Source organism: Stenella coeruleoalba (genome assembly GCF_951394435.1).
Source record: "Stenella coeruleoalba genome assembly, chromosome: 16".
NCBI lineage: Eukaryota > Metazoa > Chordata > Mammalia > Artiodactyla > Delphinidae > Stenella > Stenella coeruleoalba.
In genome coordinates, this window is record NC_137162.1 from 85524419 (window position 1) to 85551209 (window position 26791).

A 26791-nucleotide genomic window follows, 5' to 3' on the forward strand; every position below is an offset into this window, starting at 1 on the left:
AGCAGGCCCCCGTTTCCATGGGCACACTCAGCGTACATCCCTGTGGTTTCTAACGAGTCCCAAGAGACACCGGTTACCCTGTGTTTCCTTCCCTGAGTCAACTTATCGAAGTAGGGAGTCCCGCATCCAGCGAACTGTCTCAACCAAGGAACGCCGTAGCTGCTCCTCTGGGCCTGGGGCTGCCTGCAGTGCCAAAGAAGGAACAGGACTTGAATTGCAGTAAGAACCCAAGCCGCCGTCCTCTAGGAGGCACGGTGCCTTCAGTCAGGAGGTCCTGGATGGAATGCGAAGACGAGGGTTACTCTGAGCGCAGCTCCGATTAGGGCAACGCGTAAGACCTCCGCGCCATGTGGGACGTGCCAGAACGGTGTGCGTGAACGTGTGCGAGTGCTGAGGAAACCAAGCTGCTCCAAAAGAGAGGGCAGTGCGTTTCCCTACGCTCGGCGTGCACAGAGGGGCTCTAAAGGGCTACGGGCCTGGATGTTGCTCAGCAGACCCAGGTGCGCCTGGGGTTACTCAGTGTTCCTGCCGGGAACAGGGTGCCCCGGCTAGCCTCCCAGGTGTCCAGAAAGCTGTGCTGCCATTCAAGGTATGCAGAGCAGAGGCCACCACCTCCTGGAAACTGCAGCACGCCTCCGCTTCTGCACGGCAAATCAGGGCCTTACTTCCAGGCGTGGGTTCATGCTGGGTGTGCCGGGAGCCACACAGCATGCTAAGATGCCGACTTTCTCCTCGAGCAGAGTGACTTCAGGTACGAGGGCGGGCCTCGCAGTGTTCCAAGCACAGTGTTCTCTCATGGCAGCTCACACAAGGGCCATGACAGAGTCTTCCTGGGCACTTCGCACTCACCAGCCATGTTGTCCTGAGGGCGTTTCGAGGGCTCTGGAGATGTAGCGCTCCTCAAGGAACGCGCAGTGTGTGGTTGCCCAGCACTCGGCACGCACAGGGGTCCTCCGAGGGAATCAACCAATGGACCTCGACGTTGCTCAGCCGGCCCACAGGTGTCTGGAGGCACTCAGTGACCTTGGAGGGAAAATGATGCACGCCCGTGGGGCCTAGGAGTCCCCGGACGTGTACTTCCTTTAAAGCAAAGCGACTAAGAACTCCTGGAAAGAGCTGCATGCCTCCCTTTCTGCACGGCTACTCAGGGCCTAACCTGGAGGCGAGTTCTCACGTTGAGGTTCCCTTTAGCTCTAGAGCCTGTCATGCGGACCGCCACCGCGGCCACGGAAGCCCCTGGTTTAGAGAGAGCAAACTCATAATTTTCCCCGAAGCATTCTTCCAGGGCTCACTGGCCTGTCGGGAGCCAGGAATGTCAGGGAGCGTCAAGGCAGGCATGAATGCCGCCCTCAAAATGGGAAAGCAGGGCTAGTTCCAGCAGGCCCCCGTTTCCATGGGCACACTCAGCGTACATCCCTGTGGTTTCTAACGAGTCCCAAGAGACACCGGTTACCCTGTGTTTCCTTCCCTGAGTCAACTTATCGAAGTAGGGAGTCCCGCATCCAGCGAACTGTCTCAACCAAGGAACGCCGTAGCTGCTCCTCTGGGCCTGGGGCTGCCTGCAGTGCCAAAGAAGGAACAGGACTTGAATTGCAGTAAGAACCCAAGCCGCCGTCCTCTAGGAGGCACGGTGCCTTCAGTCAGGAGGTCCTGGATGGAATGCGAAGACGAGGGTTACTCTGAGCGCAGCTCCGATTAGGGCAACGCGTAAGACCTCCGCGCCATGTGGGACGTGCCAGAACGGTGTGCGTGAACGTGTGCGAGTGCTGAGGAAACCAAGCTGCTCCAAAAGAGAGGGCAGTGCGTTTCCCTACGCTCGGCGTGCAAAGAGGGGCTCTAAAGGGCTACGGGCCTGGATGTTGCTTAGCAGACCCAGGTGCGCCTGGGGTTTCTCAGTGTTCCTGCCGGGAACAGGGTGCCCCGGCTAGCCTCCCAGGTGTCCAGAAAGCTGTGCTGCCCTTCAAGGTATGCAGAGCAGAGGCCACCGCCTCCTGGAAACTGCAGCACGCCTCCGCTTCTGCACGGCAAATCAGGGCCTTACTTCCAGGCGTGGGTTCATGCTGGGTGTGCCGGGAGCCACACAGCATGCTAAGATGCCGACTTTCTCCTCGAGCAGAGTGACTTCAGGTACGAGGGCGGGCCTCGCAGTGTTCCAAGCACAGTGTTCTCTCATGGCAGCTCACACAAGGGCCATGACAGAGTCTTCCTGGGCACTTCGCACTCACCAGCCATGTTGTCCTGAGGGCGTTTCGAGGGCTCTGGAGATGTAGCGCTCCTCAAGGAACGCGCAGTGTGTGGTTGCCCAGCACTCGGCACGCACAGGGGTCCTCCGAGGGAATCAACCAATGGACCTCGACGTTGCTCAGCCGGCCCACAGGTGTCTGGAGGCACTCAGTGACCTTGGAGGGAAAATGATGCACGCCCGTGGGGCCTAGGAGTCCCCGGACGTGTACTTCCTTTAAAGCAAAGCGACTAAGAACTCCTGGAAAGAGCTGCATGCCTCCCTTTCTGCACGGCTACTCAGGGCCTAACCTGGAGGCGAGTTCTCACGTTGAGGTTCCCTTTAGCTCTAGAGCCTGTCATGCGGACCGCCACCGCGGCCACGGAAGCCCCTGGTTTAGAGAGAGCAAACTCATAATTTTCCCCGAAGCATTCTTCCAGGGCTCACTGGCCTGTCGGGAGCCAGGAATGTCAGGGAGCGTCAAGGCAGGCATGAATGCCGCCCTCAAAATGGGAAAGCAGGGCTAGTTCCAGCAGGCCCCCGTTTCCATGGGCACACTCAGCGTACATCCCTGTGGTTTCTAACGAGTCCCAAGAGACACCGGTTACCCTGTGTTTCCTTCCCTGAGTCAACTTATCGAAGTAGGGAGTCCCGCATCCAGCGAACTGTCTCAACCAAGGAACGCCGTAGCTGCTCCTCTGGGCCTGGGGCTGCCTGCAGTGCCAAAGAAGGAACAGGACTTGAATTGCAGTAAGAACCCAAGCCGCCGTCCTCTAGGAGGCACGGTGCCTTCAGTCAGGAGGTCCTGGATGGAATGCGAAGACGAGGGCTACTCTGAGCGCAGCTCCGATTAGGGCAACGCGTAACACCTCCGCGCCATGTGGGACGTGCCAGAACGGTGTGCGTGAACGTGTGCGAGTGCTGAGGAAACCAAGCTGCTCCAAAAGAGAGGGCAGTGCGTTTCCCTACGCTCGGCGTGCACAGAGGGGCTCTAAAGGGCTACGGGCCTGGATGTTGCTCAGCAGACCCAGGTGCGCCTGGGGTTACTCAGTGTTCCTGCCGGGAACAGGGTGCCCCGGCTAGCCTCCCAGGTGTCCAGAAAGCTGTGCTGCCGTTCAAGGTATGCAGAGCAGAGGCCACCGCCTCCTGGAAACTGCAGCACGCCTCCGCTTCTGCACGGCAAATCAGGGCCTTACTTCCAGGCGTGGGTTCATGCTGGGTGTGCCGGGAGCCACACAGCATGCTAAGATGCCGACTTTCTCCTCGAGCAGAGTGACTTCAGGTACGAGGGCGGGCCTCGCAGTGTTCCAAGCACAGTGTTCTCTCATGGCAGCTCACACAAGGGCCATGACAGAGTCTTCCTGGGCACTTCGCACTCACCAGCCATGTTGTCCTGAGGGCGTTCGAGGGCTCTGGAGATGTAGCGCTCCTCAAGGAACGCGCAGTGTGTGGTTGCCCAGCACTCGGCACGCACAGGGGTCCTCCGAGGGAATCAACCAATGGACCTCGACGTTGCTCAGCCGGCCCACAGGTGTCTGGAGGCACTCAGTGACCTTGGAGGGAAAATGATGCACGCCCGTGGGGCCTAGGAGTCCCCGGACGTGTACTTCCTTTAAAGCAAAGCGACTAAGAACTCCTGGAAAGAGCTGCATGCCTCCCTTTCTGCACGGCTACTCAGGGCCTAACCTGGAGGCGAATTCTCACGTTGAGGTTCCCTTTAGCTCTAGAGCCTGTCATGCGGACCGCCACCGCGGCCACGGAAGCCCCTGGTTTAGAGAGAGCAAACTCATAATTTTCCCCGAAGCATTCTTCCAGGGCTCACTGGCCTGTCGGGAGCCAGGAATGTCAGGGAGCGTCAAGGCAGGCATGAATGCCGCCCTCAAAATGGGAAAGCAGGGCTAGTTCCAGCAGGCCCCCGTTTCCATGGGCACACTCAGCGTACATCCCTGTGGTTTCTAACGAGTCCCAAGAGACACCGGTTACCCTGTGTTTCCTTCCCTGAGTCAACTTATCGAAGTAGGGAGTCCCGCATCCAGCGAACTGTCTCAACCAAGGAACGCCGTAGCTGCTCCTCTGGGCCTGGGGCTGCCTGCAGTGCCAAAGAAGGAACAGGACTTGAATTGCAGTAAGAACCCAAGCCGCCATCCTCTAGGAGGCACGGTGCCTTCAGTCAGGAGGTCCTGGATGGAATGCGAAGACGAGGGTTACTCTGAGCACAGCTCCGATTAGGGCAACGCGTAACACCTCCGCGCCATGTGGGACGTGCCAGAACGGTGTGTGTGAACGTGTGCGAGTGCTGAGGAAACCAAGCTGCTCCAAAAGAGAGGGCAGTGCGTTTCCCTACGCTCGGCGTGCAAAGAGGGGCTCTAAAGGGCTACGGGCCTGGATGTTGCTTAGCAGACCCAGGTGCGCCTGGGGTTTCTCAGTGTTCCTGCCGGGGACAGGGTGCCCCGGCTAGCCTCCCAGGTGTCCAGAAAGCTGTGCTGCCATTCAAGGTATGCAGAGCAGAGGCCACCACCTCCTGGAAACTGCAGCACGCCTCCGCTTCTGCACGGCAAATCAGGGCCTTACTTCCAGGCGTGCTTTCATGCTGGGTGTGCCGGGAGCCACACAGCATGCTAAGATGCCGACTTTCTCCTCGAGCAGAGTGACTTCAGGTACGAGGGCGGGCCTCGCAGTGTTCCAAGCACAGTGTTCTCTCATGGCAGCTCACACAAGGGCCATGACAGAGTCTTCCTGGGCACTTCGCACTCACCAGCCATGTTGTCCTGAGGGCGTTTCGAGGGCTCTGGAGATGTAGCGCTCCTCAAGGAACGCGCAGTGTGTGGTTGCCCAGCACTCGGCACGCACAGGGGTCCTCCGAGGGAATCAACCAATGGACCTCGACGTTGCTCAGCCGGCCCACAGGTGTCTGGAGGCACTCAGTGACCTTGGAGGGAAAATGATGCACGCCCGTGGGGCCTAGGAGTCCCCGGACGTGTACTTCCTTTAAAGCAAAGCGACTAAGAACTCCTGGAAAGAGCTGCATGCCTCCCTTTCTGCACGGCTACTCAGGGCCTAACCTGGAGGCGAGTTCTCACGTTGAGGTTCCCTTTAGCTCTAGAGCCTGTCATGCGGACCGCCACCGCGGCCACGGAAGCCCCTGGTTTAGAGAGAGCAAACTCATAATTTTCCCCGAAGCATTCTTCCAGGGCTCACTGGCCTGTCGGGAGCCAGGAATGTCAGGGAGCGTCAAGGCAGGCATGAATGCCGCCCTCAAAATGGGAAAGCAGGGCTAGTTCCAGCAGGCCCCCGTTTCCATGGGCACACTCAGCGTACATCCCTGTGGTTTCTAACGAGTCCCAAGAGACACCGGTTACCCTGTGTTTCCTTCCCTGAGTCAACTTATCGAAGTAGGGAGTCCCGCATCCAGCGAACTGTCTCAACCAAGGAACGCCGTAGCTGCTCCTCTGGGCCTGGGGCTGCCTGCAGTGCCAAAGAAGGAACAGGACTTGAATTGCAGTAAGAACCCAAGCCACCGTCCTCTAGGAGGCACGGTGCCTTCAGTCAGGAGGTCCTGGATGGAATGCGAAGACGAGGGTTACTCTGAGCGCAGCTCCGATTAGGGCAACGCGTAAGACCTCCGCGCCATGTGGGACGTGCCAGAACGGTGTGCGTGAACGTGTGCGAGTGCTGAGGAAACCAAGCTGCTCCAAAAGAGAGGGCAGTGCGTTTCCCTACGCTCGGCGTGCACAGAGGGGCTCTAAAGGGCTACGGGCCTGGATGTTGCTCAGCAGACCCAGGTGCGCCTGGGGTTACTCAGTGTTCCTGCCGGGAACAGGGTGCCCCGGCTAGCCTCCCAGGTGTCCAGAAAGCTGTGCTGCCGTTCAAGGTATGCAGAGCAGAGGCCACCGCCTCCTGGAAACTGCAGCACGCCTCCGCTTCTGCACGGCAAATCAGGGCCTTACTTCCAGGCGTGGGTTCATGCTGGGTGTGCCGGGAGCCACACAGCATGCTAAGATGCCGACTTTCTCCTCGAGCAGAGTGACTTCAGGTACGAGGGCGGGCCTCGCAGTGTTCCAAGCACAGTGTTCTCTCATGGCAGCTCACACAAGGGCCATGACAGAGTCTTCCTGGGCACTTCGCACTCACCAGCCATGTTGTCCTGAGGGCGTTCGAGGGCTCTGGAGATGTAGCGCTCCTCAAGGAACGCGCAGTGTGTGGTTGCCCAGCACTCGGCACGCACAGGGGTCCTCCGAGGGAATCAACCAATGGACCTCGACGTTGCTCAGCCGGCCCACAGGTGTCTGGAGGCACTCAGTGACCTTGGAGGGAAAATGATGCACGCCCGTGGGGCCTAGGAGTCCCCGGACGTGTACTTCCTTTAAAGCAAAGCGACTAAGAACTCCTGGAAAGAGCTGCATGCCTCCCTTTCTGCACGGCTACTCAGGGCCTAACCTGGAGGCGAGTTCTCACGTTGAGGTTCCCTTTAGCTCTAGAGCCTGTCATGCGGACCGCCACCGTGGCCACGGAAGCCCCTGGTTTAGAGACAGCAAACTCATAATTTTCCCCGAAGCATTCTTCCAGGGCTCACTGGCCTGTCGGGAGCCAGGAATGTCAGGGAGCGTCAAGGCAGGCATGAATGCCGCCCTCAAAATGGGAAAGCAGGGCTAGTTCCAGCAGGCCCCCGTTTCCATGGGCACACTCAGCGTACATCCCTGTGGTTTCTAACGAGTCCCAAGAGACACCGGTTACCCTGTGTTTCCTTCCCTGAGTCAACTTATCGAAGTAGGGAGTCCCGCATCCAGCGAACTGTCTCAACCAAGGAACGCCGTAGCTGCTCCTCTGGGCCTGGGGCTGCCTGCAGTGCCAAAGAAGGAACAGGACTTGAATTGCAGTAAGAACCCAAGCCGCCATCCTCTAGGAGGCACGGTGCCTTCAGTCAGGAGGTCCTGGATGGAATGCGAAGACGAGGGTTACTCTGAGCGCAGCTCCGATTAGGGCAACGCGTAACACCTCCGCGCCATGTGGGACGTGCCAGAACGGTGTGCGTGAACGTGTGCGAGTGCTGAGGAAACCAAGCTGCTCCAAAAGAGAGGGCAGTGCGTTTCCCTACGCTCGGCGTGCACAGAGGGGCTCTAAAGGGCTACGGGCCTGGATGTTGCTTAGCAGACCCAGGTGCGCCTGGGGTTTCTCAGTGTTCCTGCCGGGAACAGGGTGCCCCGGCTAGCCTCCCAGGTGTCCAGAAAGCTGTGCTGCCATTCAAGGTATGCAGAGCAGAGGCCACCGCCTCCTGGAAACTGCAGCACGCCTCCGCTTCTGCACGGCAAATCAGGGCCTTACTTCCAGGCGTGCTTTCATGCTGGGTGTGCCGGGAGCCACACAGCATGCTAAGATGCCGACTTTCTCCTCGAGCAGAGTGACTTCAGGTACGAGGGCGGGCCTCGCAGTGTTCCAAGCACAGTGTTCTCTCATGGCAGCTCACACAAGGGCCATGACATAGTCTTCCTGGGCACTTCGCACTCACCAGCCATGTTGTCCTGAGGGCGTTTCGAGGGCTCTGGAGATGTAGCGCTCCTCAAGGAACGCGCAGTGTGTGGTTGCCCAGCACTCGGCACGCACAGGGGTCCTCCGAGGGAATCAACCAATGGACCTCGACGTTGCTCAGCCGGCCCACAGGTGTCTGGAGGCACTCAGTGACCTTGGAGGGAAAATGATGCACGCCCGTGGGGCCTAGGAGTCCCCGGACGTGTACTTCCTTTAAAGCAAAGCGACTAAGAACTCCTGGAAAGAGCTGCATGCCTCCCTTTCTGCACGGCTACTCAGGGCCTAACCTGGAGGCGAGTTCTCACGTTGAGGTTCCCTTTAGCTCTAGAGCCTGTCATGCGGACCGCCACCGCGGCCACGGAAGCCCCTGGTTTAGAGAGAGCAAACTCATAATTTTCCCCGAAGCATTCTTCCAGGGCTCACTGGCCTGTCGGGAGCCAGGAATGTCAGGGAGCGTCAAGGCAGGCATGAATGCCGCCCTCAAAATGGGAAAGCAGGGCTAGTTCCAGCAGGCCCCCGTTTCCATGGGCACACTCAGCGTACATCCCTGTGGTTTCTAACGAGTCCCAAGAGACACCGGTTACCCTGTGTTTCCTTCCCTGAGTCAACTTATCGAAGTAGGGAGTCCCGCATCCAGCGAACTGTCTCAACCAAGGAACGCCGTAGCTGCTCCTCTGGGCCTGGGGCTGCCTGCAGTGCCAAAGAAGGAACAGGACTTGAATTGCAGTAAGAACCCAAGCCACCGTCCTCTAGGAGGCACGGTGCCTTCAGTCAGGAGGTCCTGGATGGAATGCGAAGACGAGGGTTACTCTGAGCGCAGCTCCGATTAGGGCAACGCGTAAGACCTCCGCGCCATGTGGGACGTGCCAGAACGGTGTGCGTGAACGTGTGCGAGTGCTGAGGAAACCAAGCTGCTCCAAAAGAGAGGGCAGTGCGTTTCCCTACGCTCGGCGTGCACAGAGGGGCTCTAAAGGGCTACGGGCCTGGATGTTGCTCAGCAGACCCAGGTGCGCCTGGGGTTACTCAGTGTTCCTGCCGGGAACAGGGTGCCCCGGCTAGCCTCCCAGGTGTCCAGAAAGCTGTGCTGCCGTTCAAGGTATGCAGAGCAGAGGCCACCGCCTCCTGGAAACTGCAGCACGCCTCCGCTTCTGCACGGCAAATCAGGGCCTTACTTCCAGGCGTGGGTTCATGCTGGGTGTGCCGGGAGCCACACAGCATGCTAAGATGCCGACTTTCTCCTCGAGCAGAGTGACTTCAGGTACGAGGGCGGGCCTCGCAGTGTTCCAAGCACAGTGTTCTCTCATGGCAGCTCACACAAGGGCCATGACAGAGTCTTCCTGGGCACTTCGCACTCACCAGCCATGTTGTCCTGAGGGCGTTCGAGGGCTCTGGAGATGTAGCGCTCCTCAAGGAACGCGCAGTGTGTGGTTGCCCAGCACTCGGCACGCACAGGGGTCCTCCGAGGGAATCAACCAATGGACCTCGACGTTGCTCAGCCGGCCCACAGGTGTCTGGAGGCACTCAGTGACCTTGGAGGGAAAATGATGCACGCCCGTGGGGCCTAGGAGTCCCCGGACGTGTACTTCCTTTAAAGCAAAGCGACTAAGAACTCCTGGAAAGAGCTGCATGCCTCCCTTTCTGCACGGCTACTCAGGGCCTAACCTGGAGGCGAGTTCTCACGTTGAGGTTCCCTTTAGCTCTAGAGCCTGTCATGCGGACCGCCACCGCGGCCACGGAAGCCCCTGGTTTAGAGACAGCAAACTCATAATTTTCCCCGAAGCATTCTTCCAGGGCTCACTGGCCTGTCGGGAGCCAGGAATGTCAGGGAGCGTCAAGGCAGGCATGAATGCCGCCCTCAAAATGGGAAAGCAGGGCTAGTTCCAGCAGGCCCCCGTTTCCATGGGCACACTCAGCGTACATCCCTGTGGTTTCTAACGAGTCCCAAGAGACACCGGTTACCCTGTGTTTCCTTCCCTGAGTCAACTTATCGAAGTAGGGAGTCCCGCATCCAGCGAACTGTCTCAACCAAGGAACGCCGTAGCTGCTCCTCTGGGCCTGGGGCTGCCTGCAGTGCCAAAGAAGGAACAGGACTTGAATTGCAGTAAGAACCCAAGCCGCCGTCCTCTAGGAGGCACGGTGCCTTCAGTCAGGAGGTCCTGGATGGAATGCGAAGACGAGGGTTACTCTGAGCGCAGCTCCGATTAGGGCAACGCGTAAGACCTCCGCGCCATGTGGGACGTGCCAGAACGGTGTGCGTGAACGTGTGCGAGTGCTGAGGAAACCAAGCTGCTCCAAAAGAGAGGGCAGTGCGTTTCCCTACGCTCGGCGTGCAAAGAGGGGCTCTAAAGGGCTACGGGCCTGGATGTTGCTTAGCAGACCCAGGTGCGCCTGGGGTTTCTCAGTGTACCTGCCGGGAACAGGGTGCCCCGGCTAGCCTCCCAGGTGTCCAGAAAGCTGTGCTGCCGTTCAAGGTATGCAGAGCAGAGGCCACCGCCTCCTGGAAACTGCAGCACGCCTCCGCTTCTGCACGGCAAATCAGGGCCTTACTTCCAGGCGTGCTTTCATGCTGGGTGTGCCGGGAGCCACTCAGCATGCTAAGATGCCGACTTTCTCCTCGAGCAGAGTGACTTCAGGTACGAGGGCGGGCCTCGCAGTGTTCCAAGCACAGCGTTCTCTCATGGCAGCTCACACAAGGGCCATGACAGAGTCTTCCTGGGCACTTCGCACTCACCAGCCATGTTGTCCTGAGGGCGTTTCGAGGGCTCTGGAGATGTAGCGCTCCTCAAGGAACGCGCAGTGTGTGGTTGCCCAGCACTCGGCACGCACATGGGTCCTCCGAGGGAATCAACCAATGGACCTCAACGTTGCTCAGCCGGCCCACAGGTGTCTGGAGGCACTCAGTGACCTTGGAGGGAAAATGATGCACGCCCGTGGGGCCTAGGAGTCCCCGGACGTGTACTTCCTTTAAAGCAAAGCGACTAAGAACTCCTGGAAAGAGCTGCATGCCTCCCTTTCTGCACGGCTACTCAGGGCCTAACCTGGAGGCGAGTTCTCACGTTGAGGTTCCCTTTAGCTCTAGAGCCTGTCATGCGGACCGCCACCGCGGCCACGGAAGCCCCTGGTTTAGAGAGAGCAAACTCATAATTTTCCCCGAAGCATTCTTCCAGGGCTCACTGGCCTGTCGGGAGCCAGGAATGTCAGGGAGCGTCAAGGCAGGCATGAATGCCGCCCTCAAAATGGGAAAGCAGGGCTAGTTCCAGCAGGCCCCCGTTTCCATGGGCACACTCAGCGTACATCCCTGTGGTTTCTAACGAGTCCCAAGAGACACCGGTTACCCTGTGTTTCCTTCCCTGAGTCAACTTATCGAAGTAGGGAGTCCCACATCCAGCGAACTGTCTCAACCAAGGAACGCCGTAGCTGCTCCTCTGGGCCTGGGGCTGCCTGCAGTGCCAAAGAAGGAACAGGACTTGAATTGCAGTAAGAACCCAAGCCGCCGTCCTCTAGGAGGCACGGTGCCTTCAGTCAGGAGGTCCTGGATGGATTGCGAAGACGAGGGCTACTCTGAGCGCAGCTCCGATTAGGGCAACGCGTAAGACCTCCGCGCCATGTGGGACGTGCCAGAACGGTGTGCGTGAACGTGTGCGAGTGCTGAGGAAACCAAGCTGCTCCAAAAGAGAGGGCAGTGCGTTTCCCTACGCTCGGCGTGCAAAGAGGGGCTCTAAAGGGCTATGGGCCTGGATGTTGCTTAGCAGACCCAGGTGCGCCTGGGGTTACTCAGTGTTCCTGCCGGGAACAGGGTGCCCCGGCTAGCCTCCCAGGTGTCCAGAAAGCTGTGCTGCCGTTCAAGGTATGCAGAGCAGAGGCCACCGCCTCCTGGAAACTGCAGCACGCCTCCGCTTCTGCACGGCAAATCAGGGCCTTACTTCCAGGCGTGGGTTCATGCTGGGTGTGCCGGGAGCCACACAGCATGCTAAGATGCCGACTTTCTCCTCGAGCAGAGTGACTTCAGGTACGAGGGCGGGCCTCACAGTGTTCCAAGAACAGCGTTCTCTCATGGCAGCTCACACAAGGGCCATGACAGAGTCTTCCTGGGCACTTCACACTCACCAGCCATGTTGTCCTGAGGGCGTTTCGAGGGCTCTGGAGATGTAGCGCTCCTCAAGGAACGCGCAGTGTGTGGTTGCCCAGCACTCGGCACGCACAGGGGTCCTCCGAGGGAATCAACCAATGGACCTCGACGTTGCTCAGCCGGCCCACAGGTGTCTGGAGGCACTCAGTGACCTTGGAGGGAAAATGATGCACGCCCGTGGGGCCTAGGAGTCTCCGGACGTGTACTTCCTTTAAAGCAAAGCGACTAAGATCTCCTGGAAAGAGCTGCATGCCTCCCTTTCTGCACGGCTACTCAGGGCCTAACCTGGAGGCGAGTTCTCACGTTGAGGTTCCCTTTAGCTCTAGAGCCTGTCATGCGGACCGCCACCGTGGCCACGGAAGCCCCTGGTTTAGAGAGAGCAAACTCATAATTTTCCCCGAAGCATTCTTCCAGGGCTCACTGGCCTGTCGGGAGCCGGGAATGTCAGGGAGCGTCAAGGCAGGCATGAATGCCGCCCTCAAAATGGGAAAGCAGGGCTAGTTCCAGCAGGCCCCCGTTTCCATGGGCACACTCAGCGTACATCCCTGTGGTTTCTAACGAGTCCCAAGAGACACCGGTTACCCTGTGTTTCCTTCCCTGAGTCAACTTATCGAAGTAGGGAGTCCCGCATCCAGCGAACTGTCTCAACCAAGGAACGCCGTAGCTGCTCCTCTGGGCCTGGGGCTGCCTGCAGTGCCAAAGAAGGAACAGGACTTGAATTGCAGTAAGAATCCAAGCCGCCGTCCTCTAGGAGGCACGGTGCCTTCAGTCAGGAGGTCCTGGATGGAATGCGAAGACGAGGGTTACTCTGAGCGCAGCTCCGATTAGGGCAACGCGTAAGACCTCCGCGCCATGTGGGACGTGCCAGAACGGTGTGCGTGAACGTGTGCGAGTGCTGAGGAAACCAAGCTGCTCCAAAAGAGAGGGCAGTGCGTTTCCCTACGCTCGGCGTGCACAGAGGGGCTCTAAAGGGCTACGGGCCTGGATGTTGCTCAGCAGACCCAGGTGCGCCTGGGGTTACTCAGTGTTCCTGCCGGGAACAGGGTGCCCCGGCTAGCCTCCCAGGTGTCCAGAAAGCTGTGCTGCCGTTCAAGGTATGCAGAGCAGAGGCCACCGCCTCCTGGAAACTGCAGCACGCCTCCGCTTCTGCACGGCAAATCAGGGCCTTACTTCCAGGCGTGGGTTCATGCTGGGTGTGCCGGGAGCCACACAGCATGCTAAGATGCCGACTTTCTCCTCGAGCAGAGTGACTTCAGGTACGAGGGCGGGCCTCGCAGTGTTCCAAGCACAGTGTTCTCTCATGGCAGCTCACACAAGGGCCATGACAGAGTCTTCCTGGGCACTTCGCACTCACCAGCCATGTTGTCCTGAGGGCGTTCGAGGGCTCTGGAGATGTAGCGCTCCTCAAGGAACGCGCAGTGTGTGGTTGCCCAGCACTCGGCATGCACAGGGGTCCTCCGAGGGAATCAACCAATGGACCTCGACGTTGCTCAGCCGGCCCACAGGTGTCTGGAGGCACTCAGTGACCTTGGAGGGAAAATGATGCACGCCCGTGGGGCCTAGGAGTCCCCGGACGTGTACTTCCTTTAAAGCAAAGCGACTAAGAACTCCTGGAAAGAGCTGCATGCCTCCCTTTCTGCACGGCTACTCAGGGCCTAACCTGGAGGCGAATTCTCACGTTGAGGTTCCCTTTAGCTCTAGAGCCTGTCATGCGGACCGCCACCGCGGCCACGGAAGCCCCTGGTTTAGAGAGAGCAAACTCATAATTTTCCCCGAAGCATTCTTCCAGGGCTCACTGGCCTGTCGGGAGCCAGGAATGTCAGGGAGCGTCAAGGCAGGCATGAATGCCGCCCTCAAAATGGGAAAGCAGGGCTAGTTCCAGCAGGCCCCCGTTTCCATGGGCACACTCAGCGTACATCCCTGTGGTTTCTAACGAGTCCCAAGAGACACCGGTTACCCTGTGTTTCCTTCCCTGAGTCAACTTATCGAAGTAGGGAGTCCCGCATCCAGCGAACTGTCTCAACCAAGGAACGCCGTAGCTGCTCCTCTGGGCCTGGGGCTGCCTGCAGTGCCAAAGAAGGAACAGGACTTGAATTGCAGTAAGAACCCAAGCCGCCATCCTCTAGGAGGCACGGTGCCTTCAGTCAGGAGGTCCTGGATGGAATGCGAAGACGAGGGTTACTCTGAGCGCAGCTCCGATTAGGGCAACGCGTAACACCTCCGCGCCATGTGGGACGTGCCAGAACGGTGTGCGTGAACGTGTGCGAGTGCTGAGGAAACCAAGCTGCTCCAAAAGAGAGGGCAGTGCGTTTCCCTACGCTCGGCGTGCAAAGAGGGGCTCTAAAGGGCTACGGGCCTGGATGTTGCTTAGCAGACCCAGGTGCGCCTGGGGTTTCTCAGTGTTCCTGCCGGGAACAGGGTGCCCCGGCTAGCCTCCCAGGTGTCCAGAAAGCTGTGCTGCCATTCAAGGTATGCAGAGCAGAGGCCACCGCCTCCTGGAAACTGCAGCACGCCTCCGCTTCTGCACGGCAAATCAGGGCCTTACTTCCAGGCGTGCTTTCATGCTGGGTGTGCCGGGAGCCACACAGCATGCTAAGATGCCGACTTTCTCCTCGAGCAGAGTGACTTCAGGTACGAGGGCGGGCCTCGCAGTGTTCCAAGCACAGTGTTCTCTCATGGCAGCTCACACAAGGGCCATGACAGAGTCTTCCTGGGCACTTCGCACTCACCAGCCATGTTGTCCTGAGGGCGTTTCGAGGGCTCTGGAGATGTAGCGCTCCTCAAGGAACGCGCAGTGTGTGGTTGCCCAGCACTCGGCACGCACAGGGGTCCTCCGAGGGAATCAACCAATGGACCTCGACGTTGCTCAGCCGGCCCACAGGTGTCTGGAGGCACTCAGTGACCTTGGAGGGAAAATGATGCACGCCCGTGGGGCCTAGGAGTCCCCGGACGTGTACTTCCTTTAAAGCAAAGCGACTAAGAACTCCTGGAAAGAGCTGCATGCCTCCCTTTCTGCACGGCTACTCAGGGCCTAACCTGGAGGCGAGTTCTCACGTTGAGGTTCCCTTTAGCTCTAGAGCCTGTCATGCGGACCGCCACCGCGGCCACGGAAGCCCCTGGTTTAGAGAGAGCAAACTCATAATTTTCCCCGAAGCATTCTTCCAGGGCTCACTGGCCTGTCGGGAGCCAGGAATGTCAGGGAGCGTCAAGGCAGGCATGAATGCCGCCCTCAAAATGGGAAAGCAGGGCTAGTTCCAGCAGGCCCCCGTTTCCATGGGCACACTCAGCGTACATCCCTGTGGTTTCTAACGAGTCCCAAGAGACACCGGTTACCCTGTGTTTCCTTCCCTGAGTCAACTTATCGAAGTAGGGAGTCCCGCATCCAGCGAACTGTCTCAACCAAGGAACGCCGTAGCTGCTCCTCTGGGCCTGGGGCTGCCTGCAGTGCCAAAGAAGGAACAGGACTTGAATTGCAGTAAGAACCCAAGCCACCGTCCTCTAGGAGGCACGGTGCCTTCAGTCAGGAGGTCCTGGATGGAATGCGAAGACGAGGGTTACTCTGAGCGCAGCTCCGATTAGGGCAACGCGTAAGACCTCCGCGCCATGTGGGACGTGCCAGAACGGTGTGCGTGAACGTGTGCGAGTGCTGAGGAAACCAAGCTGCTCCAAAAGAGAGGGCAGTGCGTTTCCCTACGCTCGGCGTGCACAGAGGGGCTCTAAAGGGCTACGGGCCTGGATGTTGCTCAGCAGACCCAGGTGCGCCTGGGGTTACTCAGTGTTCCTGCCGGGAACAGGGTGCCCCGGCTAGCCTCCCAGGTGTCCAGAAAGCTGTGCTGCCGTTCAACGTATGCAGAGCAGAGGCCACCGCCTCCTGGAAACTGCAGCACGCCTCCGCTTCTGCACGGCAAATCAGGGCCTTACTTCCAGGCGTGGGTTCATGCTGGGTGTGCCGGGAGCCACACAGCATGCTAAGATGCCGACTTTCTCCTCGAGCAGAGTGACTTCAGGTACGAGGGCGGGCCTCGCAGTGTTCCAAGCACAGTGTTCTCTCATGGCAGCTCACACAAGGGCCATGACAGAGTCTTCCTGGGCACTTCGCACTCACCAGCCATGTTGTCCTGAGGGCGTTCGAGGGCTCTGGAGATGTAGCGCTCCTCAAGGAACGCGCAGTGTGTGGTTGCCCAGCACTCGGCACGCACAGGGGTCCTCCGAGGGAATCAACCAATGGACCTCGACGTTGCTCAGCCGGCCCACAGGTGTCTGGAGGCACTCAGTGACCTTGGAGGGAAAATGATGCACGCCCGTGGGGCCTAGGAGTCCCCGGACGTGTACTTCCTTTAAAGCAAAGCGACTAAGAACTCCTGGAAAGAGCTGCATGCCTCCCTTTCTGCACGGCTACTCAGGGCCTAACCTGGAGGCGAGTTCTCACGTTGAGGTTCCCTTTAGCTCTAGAGCCTGTCATGCGGACCGCCACCGCGGCCACGGAAGCCCCTGGTTTAGAGACAGCAAACTCATAATTTTCCCCGAAGCATTCTTCCAGGGCTCACTGGCCTGTCGGGAGCCAGGAATGTCAGGGAGCGTCAAGGCAGGCATGAATGCCGCCCTCAAAATGGGAAAGCAGGGCTAGTTCCAGCAGGCCCCCGTTTCCATGGGCACACTCAGCGTACATCCCTGTGGTTTCTAACGAGTCCCAAGAGACACCGGTTACCCTGTGTTTCCTTCCCTGAGTCAACTTATCGAAGTAGGGAGTCCCACATCCAGCGAACTGTCTCAACCAAGGAACGCCGTAGCTGCTCCTCTGGGCCTGGGGCTGCCTGCAGTGCCAAAGAAGGAACAGGACTTGAATTGCAGTAAGAACCCAAGCCGCCGTCCTCTAGGAGGCACGGTGCCTTCAGTCAGGAGGTCCTGGATGGAATGCGAAGACGAGGGCTACTCTGAGCGCAGCTCCGATTAGGGCAACGCGTAAGACCTCCGCGCCATGTGGGAGGTGCCAGAACGGTGTGCGTGAACGTGTGCGAGTGCTGAGGAAACCAAGCTGCTCCAAAAGAGAGGGCAGTGCGTTTCCCTACGCTCGGCGTGCAAAGAGGGGCTCTAAAGGGCTATGGGCCTGGATGTTGCTTAGCAGACCCAGGTGCGCCTGGGGTTACTCAGTGTTCCTGCCGGGAACAGGGTGCCCCGGCTAGCCTCCCAGGTGTCCAGAAAGCTGTGCTGCCGTTCAAGGTATGCAGAGCAGAGGCCACCGCCTCCTGGAAACTGCAGCACGCCTCCGCTTCTGCACGGCAAATCAGGGCCTTACTTCCAGACGTGGGTTCATGCTGGGTGTGCCGGGAGCCACACAGCATGCTAAGATGCCGACTTTCTCCTCGAGCAGAGTGACTTCAGGTACGAGGGCGGGCCTCACAGTGTTCCAAGAACAGCGTTCTCTCATGGCAGCTCACACAAGGGCCATGACAGAGTCTTCCTGGGCACTTCACACTCACCAGCCATGTTGTCCTGAGGGCGTTTCGAGGGCTCTGGAGATGTAGCGCTCCTCAAGGAACGCGCAGTGTGTGGTTGCCCAGCACTCGGCACGCACAGGGGTCCTCCGAGGGAATCAACCAATGGACCTCGACGTTGCTCAGCCGGCCCACAGGTGTCTGGAGGCACTCAGTGACCTTGGAGGGAAAATGATGCACGCCCGTGGGGCCTAGGAGTCCCCGGACGTGTACTTCCTTTAAAGCAAAGCGACTAAGATCTCCTGGAAAGAGCTGCATGCCTCCCTTTCTGCACGGCTACTCAGGGCCTAACCTGGAGGCGAGTTCTCACGTTGAGGTTCCCTTTAGCTCTAGAGCCTGTCATGCGGACCGCCACCGTGGCCACGGAAGCCCCTGGTTTAGAGAGAGCAAACTCATAATTTTCCCCGAAGCATTCTTCCAGGGCTCACTGGCCTGTCGGGAGCCGGGAATGTCAGGGAGCGTCAAGGCAGGCATGAATGCCGCCCTCAAAATGGGAAAGCAGGGCTAGTTCCAGCAGGCCCCCGTTTCCATGGGCACACTCAGCGTACATCCCTGTGGTTTCTAACGAGTCCCAAGAGACACCGGTTACCCTGTGTTTCCTTCCCTGAGTCAACTTATCGAAGTAGGGATTCCCGCATCCAGCGAACTGTCTCAACCAAGGAACGCCGTAGCTGCTCCTCTGGGCCTGGGGCTGCCTGCAGTGCCAAAGAAGGAACAGGACTTGAATTGCAGTAAGAATCCAAGCCGCCGTCCTCTAGGAGGCACGGTGCCTTCAGTCAGGAGGTCCTGGATGGAATGCGAAGACGAGGGTTACTCTGAGCGCAGCTCCGATTAGGGCAACGCGTAAGACCTCCGCGCCATGTGGGACGTGCCAGAACGGTGTGCGTGAACGTGTGCGAGTGCTGAGGAAACCAAGCTGCTCCAAAAGAGAGGGCAGTGCGTTTCCCTACGCTCGGCGTGCACAGAGGGGCTCTAAAGGGCTACGGGCCTGGATGTTGCTCAGCAGACCCAGGTGCGCCTGGGGTTACTCAGTGTTCCTGCCGGGAACAGGGTGCCCCGGCTAGCCTCCCAGGTGTCCAGAAAGCTGTGCTGCCGTTCAAGGTATGCAGAGCAGAGGCCACCGCCTCCTGGAAACTGCAGCACGCCTCCGCTTCTGCACGGCAAATCAGGGCCTTACTTCCAGGCGTGGGTTCATGCTGGGTGTGCCGGGAGCCACACAGCATGCTAAGATGCCGACTTTCTCCTCGAGCAGAGTGACTTCAGGTACGAGGGCGGGCCTCGCAGTGTTCCAAGCACAGTGTTCTCTCATGGCAGCTCACACAAGGGCCATGACAGAGTCTTCCTGGGCACTTCGCACTCACCAGCCATGTTGTCCTGAGGGCGTTCGAGGGCTCTGGAGATGTAGCGCTCCTCAAGGAACGCGCAGTGTGTGGTTGCCCAGCACTCGGCACGCACAGGGGTCCTCCGAGGGAATCAACCAATGGACCTCGACGTTGCTCAGCCGGCCCACAGGTGTCTGGAGGCACTCAGTGACCTTGGAGGGAAAATGATGCACGCCCGTGGGGCCTAGGAGTCCCCGGACGTGTACTTCCTTTAAAGCAAAGCGACTAAGAACTCCTGGAAAGAGCTGCATGCCTCCCTTTCTGCACGGCTACTCAGGGCCTAACCTGGAGGCGAATTCTCACGTTGAGGTTCCCTTTAGCTCTAGAGCCTGTCATGCGGACCGCCACCGCGGCCACGGAAGCCCCTGGTTTAGAGAGAGCAAACTCATAATTTTCCCCGAAGCATTCTTCCAGGGCTCACTGGCCTGTCGGGAGCCAGGAATGTCAGGGAGCGTCAAGGCAGGCATGAATGCCGCCCTCAAAATGGGAAAGCAGGGCTAGTTCCAGCAGGCCCCCGTTTCCATGGGCACACTCAGCGTACATCCCTGTGGTTTCTAACGAGTCCCAAGAGACACCGGTTACCCTGTGTTTCCTTCCCTGAGTCAACTTATCGAAGTAGGGAGTCCCGCATCCAGCGAACTGTCTCAACCAAGGAACGCCGTAGCTGCTCCTCTGGGCCTGGGGCTGCCTGCAGTGCCAAAGAAGGAACAGGACTTGAATTGCAGTAAGAACCCAAGCCGCCATCCTCTAGGAGGCACGGTGCCTTCAGTCAGGAGGTCCTGGATGGAATGCGAAGACGAGGGTTACTCTGAGCGCAGCTCCGATTAGGGCAACGCGTAACACCTCCGCGCCATGTGGGACGTGCCAGAACGGTGTGCGTGAACGTGTGCGAGTGCTGAGGAAACCAAGCTGCTCCAAAAGAGAGGGCAGTGCGTTTCCCTACGCTCGGCGTGCAAAGAGGGGCTCTAAAGGGCTACGGGCCTGGATGTTGCTTAGCAGACCCAGGTGCGCCTGGGGTTTCTCAGTGTTCCTGCCGGGAACAGGGTGCCCCGGCTAGCCTCCCAGGTGTCCAGAAAGCTGTGCTGCCATTCAAGGTATGCAGAGCAGAGGCCACCGCCTCCTGGAAACTGCAGCACGCCTCCGCTTCTGCACGGCAAATCAGGGACTTACTTCCAGGCGTGCTTTCATGCTGGGTGTGCCGGGAGCCACACAGCATGCTAAGATGCCGACTTTCTCCTCGAGCAGAGTGACTTCAGGTACGAGGGCGGGCCTCGCAGTGTTCCAAGCACAGTGTTCTCTCATGGCAGCTCACACAAGGGCCATGACAGAGTCTTCCTGGGCACTTCGCACTCACCAGCCATGTTGTCCTGAGGGCGTTTCGAGGGCTCTGGAGATGTAGCGCTCCTCAAGGAACGCGCAGTGTGTGGTTGCCCAGCACTCGGCACGCACAGGGGTCCTCCGAGGGAATCAACCAATGGACCTCGACGTTGCTCAGCCGGCCCACAGGTGTCTGGAGGCACTCAGTGACCTTGGAGGGAAAATGATGCACGCCCGTGGGGCCTAGGAGTCCCCGGACGTGTACTTCCTTTAAAGCAAAGCGACTAAGAACTCCTGGAAAGAGCTGCATGCCTCCCTTTCTGCACGGCTACTCAGGGCCTAACCTGGAGGCGAGTTCTCACGTTGAGGTTCCCTTTAGCTCTAGAGCCTGTCATGCGGACCGCCACCGCGGCCACGGAAGCCCCTGGTTTAGAGAGAGCAAACTCATAATTTTCCCCGAAGCATTCTTCCAGGGCTCACTGGCCTGTCGGGAGCCAGGAATGTCAGGGAGCGTCAAGGCAGGCATGAATGCCGCCCTCAAAATGGGAAAGCAGGGCTAGTTCCAGCAGGCCCCCGTTTCCATGGGCACACTCAGCGTACATCCCTGTGGTTTCTAACGAGTCCCAAGAGACACCGGTTACCCTGTGTTTCCTTCCCTGAGTCAACTTATCGAAGTAGGGAGTCCCGCATCCAGCGAACTGTCTCAACCAAGGAACGCCGTAGCTGCTCCTCTGGGCCTGGGGCTGCCTGCAGTGCCAAAGAAGGAACAGGACTTGAATTGCAGTAAGAACCCAAGCCACCGTCCTCTAGGAGGCACGGTGCCTTCAGTCAGGAGGTCCTGGATGGAATGCGAAGACGAGGGTTACTCTGAGCGCAGCTCCGATTAGGGCAACGCGTAAGACCTCCGCGCCATGTGGGACGTGCCAGAACGGTGTGCGTGAACGTGTGCGAGTGCTGAGGAAACCAAGCTGCTCCAAAAGAGAGGGCAGTGCGTTTCCCTACGCTCGGCGTGCACAGAGGGGCTCTAAAGGGCTACGGGCCTGGATGTTGCTCAGCAGACCCAGGTGCGCCTGGGGTTACTCAGTGTTCCTGCCGGGAACAGGGTGCCCCGGCTAGCCTCCCAGGTGTCCAGAAAGCTGTGCTGCCGTTCAACGTATGCAGAGCAGAGGCCACCGCCTCCTGGAAACTGCAGCACGCCTCCGCTTCTGCACGGCAAATCAGGGCCTTACTTCCAGGCGTGGGTTCATGCTGGGTGTGCCGGGAGCCACACAGCATGCTAAGATGCCGACTTTCTCCTCGAGCAGAGTGACTTCAGGTACGAGGGCGGGCCTCGCAGTGTTCCAAGCACAGTGTTCTCTCATGGCAGCTCACACAAGGGCCATGACAGAGTCTTCCTGGGCACTTCGCACTCACCAGCCATGTTGTCCTGAGGGCGTTCGAGGGCTCTGGAGATGTAGCGCTCCTCAAGGAACGCGCAGTGTGTGGTTGCCCAGCACTCGGCACGCACAGGGGTCCTCCGAGGGAATCAACCAATGGACCTCGACGTTGCTCAGCCGGCCCACAGGTGTCTGGAGGCACTCAGTGACCTTGGAGGGAAAATGATGCACGCCCGTGGGGCCTAGGAGTCCCCGGACGTGTACTTCCTTTAAAGCAAAGCGACTAAGAACTCCTGGAAAGAGCTGCATGCCTCCCTTTCTGCACGGCTACTCAGGGCCTAACCTGGAGGCGAGTTCTCACGTTGAGGTTCCCTTTAGCTCTAGAGCCTGTCATGCGGACCGCCACCGCGGCCACGGAAGCCCCTGGTTTAGAGAGAGCAAACTCATAATTTTCCCCGAAGCATTCTTCCAGGGCTCACTGGCCTGTCGGGAGCCAGGAATGTCAGGGAGCGTCAAGGCAGGCATGAATGCCGCCCTCAAAATGGGAAAGCAGGGCTAGTTCCAGCAGGCCCCCGTTTCCATGGGCACACTCAGCGTACATCCCTGTGGTTTCTAACGAGTCCCAAGAGACACCGGTTACCCTGTGTTTCCTTCCCTGAGTCAACTTATCGAAGTAGGGAGTCCCGCATCCAGCGAACTGTCTCAACCAAGGAACGCCGTAGCTGCTCCTCTGGGCCTGGGGCTGCCTGCAGTGCCAAAGAAGGAACAGGACTTGAATTGCAGTAAGAACCCAAGCCGCCATCCTCTAGGAGGCACGGTGCCTTCAGTCAGGAGGTCCTGGATGGAATGCGAAGACGAGGGTTACTCTGAGCGCAGCTCCGATTAGGGCAACGCGTAACACCTCCGCGCCATGTGGGACGTGCCAGAACGGTGTGCGTGAACGTGTGCGAGTGCTGAGGAAACCAAGCTGCTCCAAAAGAGAGGGCAGTGCGTTTCCCTACGCTCGGCGTGCAAAGAGGGGCTCTAAAGGGCTACGGGCCTGGATGTTGCTTAGCAGACCCAGGTGCGCCTGGGGTTTCTCAGTGTTCCTGCCGGGAACAGGGTGCCCCGGCTAGCCTCCCAGGTGTCCAGAAAGCTGTGCTGCCATTCAAGGTATGCAGAGCAGAGGCCACCACCTCCTGGAAACTGCAGCACGCCTCCGCTTCTGCACGGCAAATCAGGGCCTTACTTCCAGGCGTGCTTTCATGCTGGGTGTGCCGGGAGCCACACAGCATGCTAAGATGCCGACTTTCTCCTCGAGCAGAGTGACTTCAGGTACGAGGGCGGGCCTCGCAGTGTTCCAAGCACAGTGTTCTCTCATGGCAGCTCACACAAGGGCCATGACAGAGTCTTCCTGGGCACTTCGCACTCACCAGCCATGTTGTCCTGAGGGCGTTTCGAGGGCTCTGGAGATGTAGCGCTCCTCAAGGAACGCGCAGTGTGTGGTTGCCCAGCACTCGGCACGCACAGGGGTCCTCCGAGGGAATCAACCAATGGACCTCGACATTGCTCAGCCGGCCCACAGGTGTCTGGAGGCACTCAGTGACCTTGGAGGGAAAATGATGCACGCCCGTGGGGCCTAGGAGTCCCCGGACGTGTACTTCCTTTAAAGCAAAGCGACTAAGAACTCCTGGAAAGAGCTGCATGCCTCCCTTTCTGCACGGCTACTCAGGGCCTAACCTGGAGGCGAGTTCTCACGTTGAGGTTCCCTTTAGCTCTAGAGCCTGTCATGCGGACCGCCACCGCGGCCACGGAAGCCCCTGGTTTAGAGAGAGCAAACTCATAATTTTCCCCGAAGCATTCTTCCAGGGCTCACTGGCCTGTCGGGAGCCAGGAATGTCAGGGAGCGTCAAGGCAGGCATGAATGCCGCCCTCAAAATGGGAAAGCAGGGCTAGTTCCAGCAGGCCCCCGTTTCCATGGGCACACTCAGCGTACATCCCTGTGGTTTCTAACGAGTCCCAAGAGACACCGGTTACCCTGTGTTTCCTTCCCTGAGTCAACTTATCGAAGTAGGGAGTCCCGCATCCAGCGAACTGTCTCAACCAAGGAACGCCGTAGCTGCTCCTCTGGGCCTGGGGCTGCCTGCAGTGCCAAAGAAGGAACAGGACTTGAATTGCAGTAAGAACCCAAGCCACCGTCCTCTAGGAGGCACGGTGCCTTCAGTCAGGAGGTCCTGGATGGAATGCAAAGACGAGGGTTACTCTGAGCGCAGCTCCGATTAGGGCAACGCGTAAGACCTCCGCGCCATGTGGGACGTGCCAGAACGGTGTGCGTGAACGTGTGCGAGTGCTGAGGAAACCAAGCTGCTCCAAAAGAGAGGGCAGTGCGTTTCCCTACGCTCGGCGTGCACAGAGGGGCTCTAAAGGGCTACGGGCCTGGATGTTGCTCAGCAGACCCAGGTGCGCCTGGGGTTACTCAGTGTTCCTGCCGGGAACAGGGTGCCCCGGCTAGCCTCCCAGGTGTCCAGAAAGCTGTGCTGCCGTTCAAGGTATGCAGAGCAGAGGCCACCGCCTCCTGGAAACTGCAGCACGCCTCCGCTTCTGCACGGCAAATCAGGGCCTTACTTCCAGGCGTGGGTTCATGCTGGGTGTGCCGGGAGCCACACAGCATGCTAAGATGCCGACTTTCTCCTCGAGCAGAGTGACTTCAGGTACGAGGGCGGGCCTCGCAGTGTTCCAAGCACAGTGTTCTCTCATGGCAGCTCACACAAGGGCCATGACAGAGTCTTCCTGGGCACTTCGCACTCACCAGCCATGTTGTCCTGAGGGCGTTCGAGGGCTCTGGAGATGTAGCGCTCCTCAAGGAACGCGCAGTGTGTGGTTGCCCAGCACTCGGCACGCACAGGGGTCCTCCGAGGGAATCAACCAATGGACCTCGACGTTGCTCAGCCGGCCCACAGGTGTCTGGAGGCACTCAGTGACCTTGGAGGGAAAATGATGCACGCCCGTGGGGCCTAGGAGTCCCCGGACGTGTACTTCCTTTAAAGCAAAGCGACTAAGAACTCCTGGAAAGAGCTGCATGCCTCCCTTTCTGCACGGCTACTCAGGGCCTAACCTGGAGGCGAGTTCTCACGTTGAGGTTCCCTTTAGCTCTAGAGCCTGTCATGCGGACCGCCACCGCGGCCACGGAAGCCCCTGGTTTAGAGACAGCAAACTCATAATTTTCCCCGAAGCATTCTTCCAGGGCTCACTGGCCTGTCGGGAGCCAGGAATGTCAGGGAGCGTCAAGGCAGGCATGAATGCCGCCCTCAAAATGGGAAAGCAGGGCTAGTTCCAGCAGGCCCCCGTTTCCATGGGCACACTCAGCGTACATCCCTGTGGTTTCTAACGAGTCCCAAGAGACACCGGTTACCCTGTGTTTCCTTCCCTGAGTCAACTTATCGAAGTAGGGAGTCCCACATCCAGCGAACTGTCTCAACCAAGGAACGCCGTAGCTGCTCCTCTGGGCCTGGGGCTGCCTGCAGTGCCAAAGAAGGAACAGGACTTGAATTGCAGTAAGAACCCAAGCCGCCGTCCTCTAGGAGGCACGGTGCCTTCAGTCAGGAGGTCCTGGATGGAATGCGAAGACGAGGGCTACTCTGAGCGCAGCTCCGATTAGGGCAACGCGAAAGACCTCCGCGCCATGTGGGACGTGCCAGAACGGTGTGCGTGAACGTGTGCGAGTGCTGAGGAAACCAAGCTGCTCCAAAAGAGAGGGCAGTGCGTTTCCCTACGCTCGGCGTGCAAAGAGGGGCTCTAAAGGGCTATGGGCCTGGATGTTGCTTAGCAGACCCAGGTGCGCCTGGGGTTACTCAGTGTTCCTGCCGGGAACAGGGTGCCCCGGCTAGCCTCCCAGGTGTCCAGAAAGCTGTGCTGCCGTTCAAGGTATGCAGAGCAGAGGCCACCGCCTCCTGGAAACTGCAGCACGCCTCCGCTTCTGCACGGCAAATCAGGGCCTTACTTCCAGGCGTGGGTTCATGCTGGGTGTGCCGGGAGCCACACAGCATGCTAAGATGCCGACTTTCTCCTCGAGCAGAGTGACTTCAGGTACGAGGGCGGGCCTCACAGTGTTCCAAGAACAGCGTTCTCTCATGGCAGCTCACACAAGGGCCATGACAGAGTCTTCCTGGGCACTTCACACTCACCAGCCATGTTGTCCTGAGGGCGTTTCGAGGGCTCTGGAGATGTAGCGCTCCTCAAGGAACGCGCAGTGTGTGGTTGCCCAGCACTCGGCACGCACAGGGGTCCTCCGAGGGAATCAACCAATGGACCTCGACGTTGCTCAGCCGGCCCACAGGTGTCTGGAGGCACTCAGTGACCTTGGAGGGAAAATGATGCACGCCCGTGGGGCCTAGGAGTCCCCGGACGTGTACTTCCTTTAAAGCAAAGCGACTAAGATCTCCTGGAAAGAGCTGCATGCCTCCCTTTCTGCACGGCTACTCAGGGCCTAACCTGGAGGCGAGTTCTCACGTTGAGGTTCCCTTTAGCTCTAGAGCCTGTCATGCGGACCGCCACCGTGGCCACGGAAGCCCCTGGTTTAGAGAGAGCAAACTCATAATTTTCCCCGAAGCATTCTTCCAGGGCTCACTGGCCTGTCGGGAGCCGGGAATGTCAGGGAGCGTCAAGGCAGGCATGAATGCCGCCCTCAAAATGGGAAAGCAGGGCTAGTTCCAGCAGGCCCCCGTTTCCATGGGCACACTCAGCGTACATCCCTGTGGTTTCTAACGAGTCCCAAGAGACACCGGTTACCCTGTGTTTCCTTCCCTGAGTCAACTTATCGAAGTAGGGAGTCCCGCATCCAGCGAACTGTCTCAACCAAGGAACGCCGTAGCTGCTCCTCTGGGCCTGGGGCTGCCTGCAGTGCCAAAGAAGGAACAGGACTTGAATTGCAGTAAGAACCCAAGCCGCCGTCCTCTAGGAGGCACGGTGCCTTCAGTCAGGAGGTCCTGGATGGAATGCGAAGACGAGGGTTACTCTGAGCGCAGCTCCAATTAGGGCAACGCGTAAGACCTCCGCGCCATGTGGGACGTGCCAGAACGGTGTGCGTGAACGTGTGCGAGTGCTGAGGAAACCAAGCTGCTCCAAAAGAGAGGGCAGTGCGTTTCCCTACGCTCGGCGTGCACAGAGGGGCTCTAAAGGGCTACGGGCCTGGATGTTGCTCAGCAGACCCAGGTGCGCCTGGGGTTACTCAGTGTTCCTGCCGGGAACAGGGTGCCCCGGCTAGCCTCCCAGGTGTCCAGAAAGCTGTGCTGCCATTCAAGGTATGCAGAGCAGAGGCCACCACCTCCTGGAAACTGCAGCACGCCTCCGCTCCTGCACGGCAAATC